Here is a 7,500-nt window from a genome sequence, read left to right as displayed (position 1 = left end):
AGGCAATGAACAAATGATCATAATCCCAGGAGGGCAAAAAATGGGAACCCGAAAGGAAAGCGCTGTTGGCGCGCCTAAGCTACTGGCCCGTAGAGTAAAATGGTACCCCCAACAAAGTTGTCGATTGACATTCTGATTGCACTTTTCATCATCTAGGTGCGTTCCTTACACGTTTTGAGGTGTTTTAGCGAAAAACATGTTTTGAGCCACACGAGCTCTCCGGCCCGTTCGGTGCACATTTTTGAAAAAGCTAGGAGCTGCCCCTAGGTTCGGGGTGTCACAAAATATTGAAAAGTGGTCAAAAAACCGCTATCCAGAATCGGATGTAGAATCATTAGACGAACTTAAAATTGTTCCACGACCAATGTCTGCGACGTTTAGTATTCAAGATATGGCCCGCCCTAGGTCTGACCTGGCATTTTCGTGAAAATTTAAAGCATGGCCATAGGGACGGGTGAAATTGCTATTTTGAAGCAAAAACCACCTCACTTTAAATGGCCATAACTTTTCAAAAACAAGAGCTAGGGTGCGTTCCTTACACGTTTTGAGGTGTTTTAGCGAAAACATGTTTTGAGCCACACGAGCTCTCCGGCCCGTTCGGTGCACATTTTTGAAAAAGCTAGGAGCTGCCCCTAGGTTCGGGGTGTCACAAAATATTGAAAAGTGGTCAAAAAACCGCTATCCAGAATCGGATGTAGAATCATTAGACGAACTTAAAATTGTTCCACGACCAATGTCTGCGACGTTTAGTATTCAAGATATGGCCCGCCCTAGGTCTGACCTGGCATTTTCGTGAAAATTTAAAGCATGGCCATAGGGACGGGTGAAATTGCTATTTTGAAGCAAAAACCACCTCACTTTAAATGGCCATAACTTTTCAAAACAAGAGCTAGGGTGCGTTCTTTACACGTTTTGAGGTGTTTTAGCGAAAAACATGTTTTGAGCCACACGAGCTCTCCGGCCCGTTCGGTGCACATTTTTGAAAAAGCTAGGAGCTGCCCCTAGGTTCGGGGTGTCACAAAATATTGAAAAGTGGTCAAAAACCGCTATCCAGAATCGGATGTAGAATCATTAGACGAACTTAAAATTGTTCCACGACCAATGTCTGCGACGTTTAGTATTCAAGATATGGCCCGCCCTAGGTCTGACCTGGCATTTTCGTGAAAATTTAAAGCATGGCCATAGGGACGGGTAAAATAGCTATTTTGAAGCAAAACCCGTCTGACTTTAAATGGCCATAACTTTTGAAAACAAGAGCTAGGGTGCGTTCCTTACACGTTTTGAGGTGTTTTAGCGAAAACATGTTTTGAGCCACACGAGCTCTCCGGCCCGTTCGGTGCACATTTTTGAAAAAGCTAGGAGCTGCCCCTAGGTTCGGGGTGTCACAAAATATTGAAAAGTGGTCAAAAACCGCTATCCAGAATCGGATGTAGAATCATTAGACGAACTTAAAATTGTTCTACGACCAATGTCTGCGACGTTTAGTATTCAAGATATGGCCCGCCCTAGGTCTGACCTGGCATTTTCGTGAAAATTTAAAGCATGGCCATAGGGACGGGTGAAATTGCTATTTTGAAGCAAAACCACCTCACTTTAAATGGCCATAACTTTTCAAAAACAAGAGCTAGGGTGCGTTCTTTACACGTTTTGAGGTGTTTTAGCGAAAAACATGTTTTGAGCCACACGAGCTCTCCGGCCCGTTCGGTGCACATTTTTGAAAAAGCTAGGAGCTGCCCCTAGGTTCGGGGTGTCACAAAATATTGAAAAGTGGTCAAAAACCGCTATCCAGAATCGGATGTAGAATCATTAGACGAACTTAAAATTGTTCCACGACCAATGTCTGCGACGTTTAGTATTCAAGATATGGCCCGCCCTAGGTCTGACCTGGCATTTTCGTGAAAATTTAAAGCATGGCCATAGGGACGGGTAAAATAGCTATTTTGAAGCAAAACCCGTCTGACTTTAAATGGCCATAACTTTTGAAAAACAAGAGCTAGGGTGCGTTCCTTACACGTTTTGAGGTGTTTTAGCGAAAAACATGTTTTGAGCCACACGAGCTCTCCGGCCCGTTCGGTGCACATTTTTGAAAAAGCTAGGAGCTGCCCCTAGGTTCGGGGTGTCACAAAATATTGAAAAGTGGTCAAAAACCGCTATCCAGAATCGGATGTAGAATCATTAGACGAACTTAAAATTGTTCTACGACCAATGTCTGCGACGTTTAGTATTCAAGATATGGCCCGCCCTAGGTCTGACCTGGCATTTTCGTGAAAATTTAAAGCATGGCCATAGGGACGGGTGAAATTGCTATTTTGAAGCAAAACCACCTCACTTTAAATGGCCATAACTTTTCAAAAACAAGAGCTAGGGTGCGTTCTTTACACGTTTTGAGGTGTTTTAGCGAAAAACATGTTTTGAGCCACACGAGCTCTCCGGCCCGTTCGGTGCACATTTTTGAAAAAGCTAGGAGCTGCCCCTAGGTTCGGGGTGTCACAAAATATTGAAAAGTGGTCAAAAACCGCTATCCAGAATCGGATGTAGAATCATTAGACGAACTTAAAATTGTTCTACGACCAATGTCTGCGACGTTTAGTATTCAAGATATGGCCCGCCCTAGGTCTGACCTGGCATTTTCGTGAAAATTTAAAGCATGGCCATAGGGACGGGTGAAATTGCTATTTTGAAGCAAAACCACCTCACTTTAAATGGCCATAACTTTTGAAAAACAAGAGCTAGGGTGCGTTCTTTACACGTTTTGAGGTGTTTTAGCGAAAAACATGTTTTGAGCCACACGAGCTCTCCGGCCCGTTCGGTGCACATTTTTGAAAAAGCTAGGAGCTGCCCCTAGGTTCGGGGTGTCACAAAATATTGAAAAGTGGTCAAAAACCGCTATCCAGAATCGGATGTAGAATCATTAGACGAACTTAAAATTGTTCCACGACCAATGTCTGCGACGTTTAGTATTCAAGATATGGCCCGCCCTAGGTCTGACCTGGCATTTTCGTGAAAATTTAAAGCATGGCCATAGGGACGGGTAAAATAGCTATTTTGAAGCAAAACCCGTCTGACTTTAAATGGCCATAACTTTTGAAAACAAGAGCTAGGGTGCGTTCCTTACACGTTTTGAGGTGTTTTAGCGAAAAACATGTTTTGAGCCACACGAGCTCTCCGGCCCGTTCGGTGCACATTTTTGAAAAAGCTAGGAGCTGCCCCTAGGTTCGGGGTGTCACAAAATATTGAAAAGTGGTCAAAAACCGCTATCCAGAATCGGATGTAGAATCATTAGACGAACTTAAAATTGTTCTACGACCAATGTCTGCGACGTTTAGTATTCAAGATATGGCCCGCCCTAGGTCTGACCTGGCATTTTCGTGAAAATTTAAAGCATGGCCATAGGGACGGGTGAAATTGCTATTTTGAAGCAAAAACCACCTCACTTTAAATGGCCATAACTTTTCAAAAACAAGAGCTAGGGTGCGTTCTTTACACGTTTTGAGGTGTTTTAGCGAAAAACATGTTTTGAGCCACACGAGCTCTCCGGCCCGTTCGGTGCACATTTTTGAAAAAGCTAGGAGCTGCCCCTAGGTTCGGGGTGTCACAAAATATTGAAAAGTGGTCAAAAACCGCTATCCAGAATCGGATGTAGAATCATTAGACGAACTTAAAATTGTTCTACGACCAATGTCTGCGACGTTTAGTATTCAAGATATGGCCCGCCCTAGGTCTGACCTGGCATTTTCGTGAAAATTTAAAGCATGGCCATAGGGACGGGTGAAATTGCTATTTTGAAGCAAAAACCACCTCACTTTAAATGGCCATAACTTTTCAAAAACAAGAGCTAGGGTGCGTTCTTTACACGTTTTGAGGTGTTTTAGCGAAAAACATGTTTTGAGCCACACGAGCTCTCCGGCCCGTTCGGTGCACATTTTTGAAAAAGCTAGGAGCTGCCCCTAGGTTCGGGGTGTCACAAAATATTGAAAAGTGGTCAAAAACCGCTATCCAGAATCGGATGTAGAATCATTAGACGAACTTAAAATTGTTCCACGACCAATGTCTGCGACGTTTAGTATTCAAGATATGGCCCGCCCTAGGTCTGACCTGGCATTTTCGTGAAAATTTAAAGCATGGCCATAGGGACGGGTAAAATAGCTATTTTGAAGCAAAAACCCGTCTGACTTTAAATGGCCATAACTTTTGAAAAACAAGAGCTAGGGTGCGTTCCTTACACGTTTTGAGGTGTTTTAGCGAAAACATGTTTTGAGCCACACGAGCTCTCCGGCCCGTTCGGTGCACATTTTTGAAAAAGCTAGGAGCTGCCCCTAGGTTCGGGGTGTCACAAAATATTGAAAAGTGGTCAAAAACCGCTATCCAGAATCGGATGTAGAATCATTAGACGAACTTAAAATTGTTCTACGACCAATGTCTGCGACGTTTAGTATTCAAGATATGGCCCGCCCTAGGTCTGACCTGGCATTTTCGTGAAAATTTAAAGCATGGCCATAGGGACGGGTGAAATTGCTATTTTGAAGCAAAACCACCTCACTTTAAATGGCCATAACTTTTCAAAAACAAGAGCTAGGGTGCGTTCCTTACACGTTTTGAGGTGTTTTAGCGAAAAACATGTTTTGAGCCACACGAGCTCTCCGGCCCGTTCGGTGCACATTTTTGAAAAAGCTAGGAGCTGCCCCTAGGTTCGGGGTGTCACAAAATATTGAAAAGTGGTCAAAAACCGCTATCCAGAATCGGATGTAGAATCATTAGACGAACTTAAAATTGTTCTACGACCAATGTCTGCGACGTTTAGTATTCAAGATATGGCCCGCCCTAGGTCTGACCTGGCATTTTCGTGAAAATTTAAAGCATGGCCATAGGGACGGGTGAAATTGCTATTTTGAAGCAAAACCACCTCACTTTAAATGGCCATAACTTTTCAAAAACAAGAGCTAGGGTGCGTTCCTTACACGTTTTGAGGTGTTTTAGCGAAAAACATGTTTTGAGCCACACGAGCTCTCCGGCCCGTTCGGTGCACATTTTTGAAAAAGCTAGGAGCTGCCCCTAGGTTCGGGGTGTCACAAAATATTGAAAAGTGGTCAAAAACCGCTATCCAGAATCGGATGTAGAATCATTAGACGAACTTAAAATTGTTCTACAACCCCCAGTCCGACGCCTCGTATTCGAGATATAGCACTTTGTAGGTCTGACCGAGCAAATTTGTACTGAAATGTATGGCGGACATGTTATTCATTAAACAACATTAACTTGCATCGTGCCCTACTTCATCGGCACAGCTACTATCGACTATCTATTGTTGAAATGGATTGAGTTTGACCATTTTAGCTCTTTTCTTATGCCGTGCACCAACAGTGTGTACCGATCAGGAAAGTACACTACTTACGCGTTCATGGATGTATATGTTGGTACAAGTTGCCGGTCGGAATAGCAGTGCACCAAAACTGTGTACCGATCAGGAAAGTACAAGACGGAGGGCGCAGCCCGAGCGTACGCGTTCATAGATGTCCATGTTGGTACAACCTTCATGTACGTACCTTGTTTTTGTATCAAAAGTTCCAATAAAGTGTTTGTATGCTTAAAATGCTTATCTCAACCGGTCACCTTTTGGCCTGCCCTTTTATAGACAGAAACCTAGAACGATACTCGCGATGTTTGTGTTTTTCCATTCGCCCGGGACGACGAAATGAGCTCTGTGCACATCGTGTAGAAAACTGTCTCCTCCTCGTATGTTTTTGTCCCTCCACGCATATAATCACCCACATTTGTGTTCAACACGGACGGCGCAGCCCGAGCGAACGCGTTAATGTTTATGTTTGTGCACACTAAAGTTACAATCCTAGGATTTGGTTATTGCGTCGCAGTGCCCGACCGTCGCGGACACCATTCTTGGACAAAAGTCCAAGTACGTAGAGTACATTCCCTAGGTATGTGCCCGTTCAGACTTTCGTTGCGTGCTTACAGACACGCTTGGGTATGTTTACCATACAAGGTTTACTAGGAAAACCTGGGAAGGACGCTTGCCCTCCCGTCGCGGACACCATTCTTGGAAAGAAGTCCTGGTACTTAGCGTTCTTTAATGTACTTGATCAGTTTGTATTGCAATTGCTTTGTGCCATTGACTTTTGCTAATGCTCACTAAGGGTGTTCGTTTGCGATGTGTATGATAAGCAACTGTCTATTCTTACCAGCAGTTAATCAACACTTTTCACCCAAATCATAGGAACGTAGAGTACTTTCCTGATCGGTACACAATTTTGGTGCACCTCTAACTTCGCCAGCACTTTATCGTTACGTTTTGTGCACAACCTTGGGACATGGTGTAAGTTTCATCATTGTTATGTTTGATTCGGTTTATTATGATTGAAAAATACGCTACGTCCAAGAAATCTGAACTCGAATACTTTTGCCACGTTGCGCAAAAAGCTACTGAGCAACTCCTAGCCGTTTACCGATTTAAAATTTAATTTTCGTTATTAGTTTTAAAAATACGCTAAGTCCCAAAAATCTGAACTCGAATACTTTTTCTATGTGCCGCCAAAAGCTACTGAGCAACTCCTAGCCGTTTACCGATTTAAAATTTAATTTTCGTTATTAGTTTTAAAAATACGCTAAGTCCCAAAAATCTGAACTCGAATACTTTTTCTATGTGCCGCTAAAGCTACTGAGCAACGCCTAGGTTGGTACATTTCTGGTACATGGAGTGTATGCGTGCAGGCGTACTGCCGTGCTGGACTGGAAAATCGCACTTGCTACTAGAACGTAGAGTAATTCCCTAGATAGGTGCTTTTGCATGCCTCTGTTCGACGTCCATGCAACTTGGAACGTGCGACACACGTAGCTAGGCTTCCCATACATATTCCCTAGGGTAGCACCAAATTGCACACTTTCAGGGGTATATTTTGGTACGGTGTACTGTGCATGGTACAAGTATCATTAGCTCGTGCAATTTATTTTGCATCAAGTTGCGATTGCTGGTGCGTCGAGATAGGAGTGTTTCGCGACTTTTGCCAAGCTTTGGTGCCATTTGGTGAATAATTAATGTTCTAGCCACAATAAACGTGCCACATAATGCCAATAACGAAAACGCCATTTTCAAGGGACTTCCAGTCAAAATGTTTGCAATCAGCGCTTTCCTGTCGAGTTCAGGATTTGGGACTGAGCGATTTTTTTTCACGATCCAATCAAACGACCAGTTCGTGAATAAACAATTCATACAACAGTACATCCCTTCAAAGTAGAAAAGCCGAATGCTAGGAGCTCCAGTCAAAAACGTTGTCATTGGCGCTTTCTTCTCGAGTTCAGGATTTGGGACTTAGCGTTTTTTCACGATCCAGCCAAAAGACCAGATCGTGAAATAAACAATTAACACAACTGTACTAGTACATCCCTTCAACTGAAGCAAGCGCACCATACATGACCCGTACGCTAATCATCCAAGCACATGACACGTCAACTAAGTCAACACATGATACAACTTGGAAAACTGACGGG

This window comes from Anopheles arabiensis (assembly GCF_016920715.1).
Source record: "Anopheles arabiensis isolate DONGOLA chromosome X unlocalized genomic scaffold, AaraD3 X_pericentromeric_contig0001, whole genome shotgun sequence".
Lineage (NCBI taxonomy): Eukaryota > Metazoa > Arthropoda > Insecta > Diptera > Culicidae > Anopheles > Anopheles arabiensis.
The sequence above is the reverse complement of the archived record's forward strand: the minus strand, read 5'-3'. Positions refer to the sequence as shown.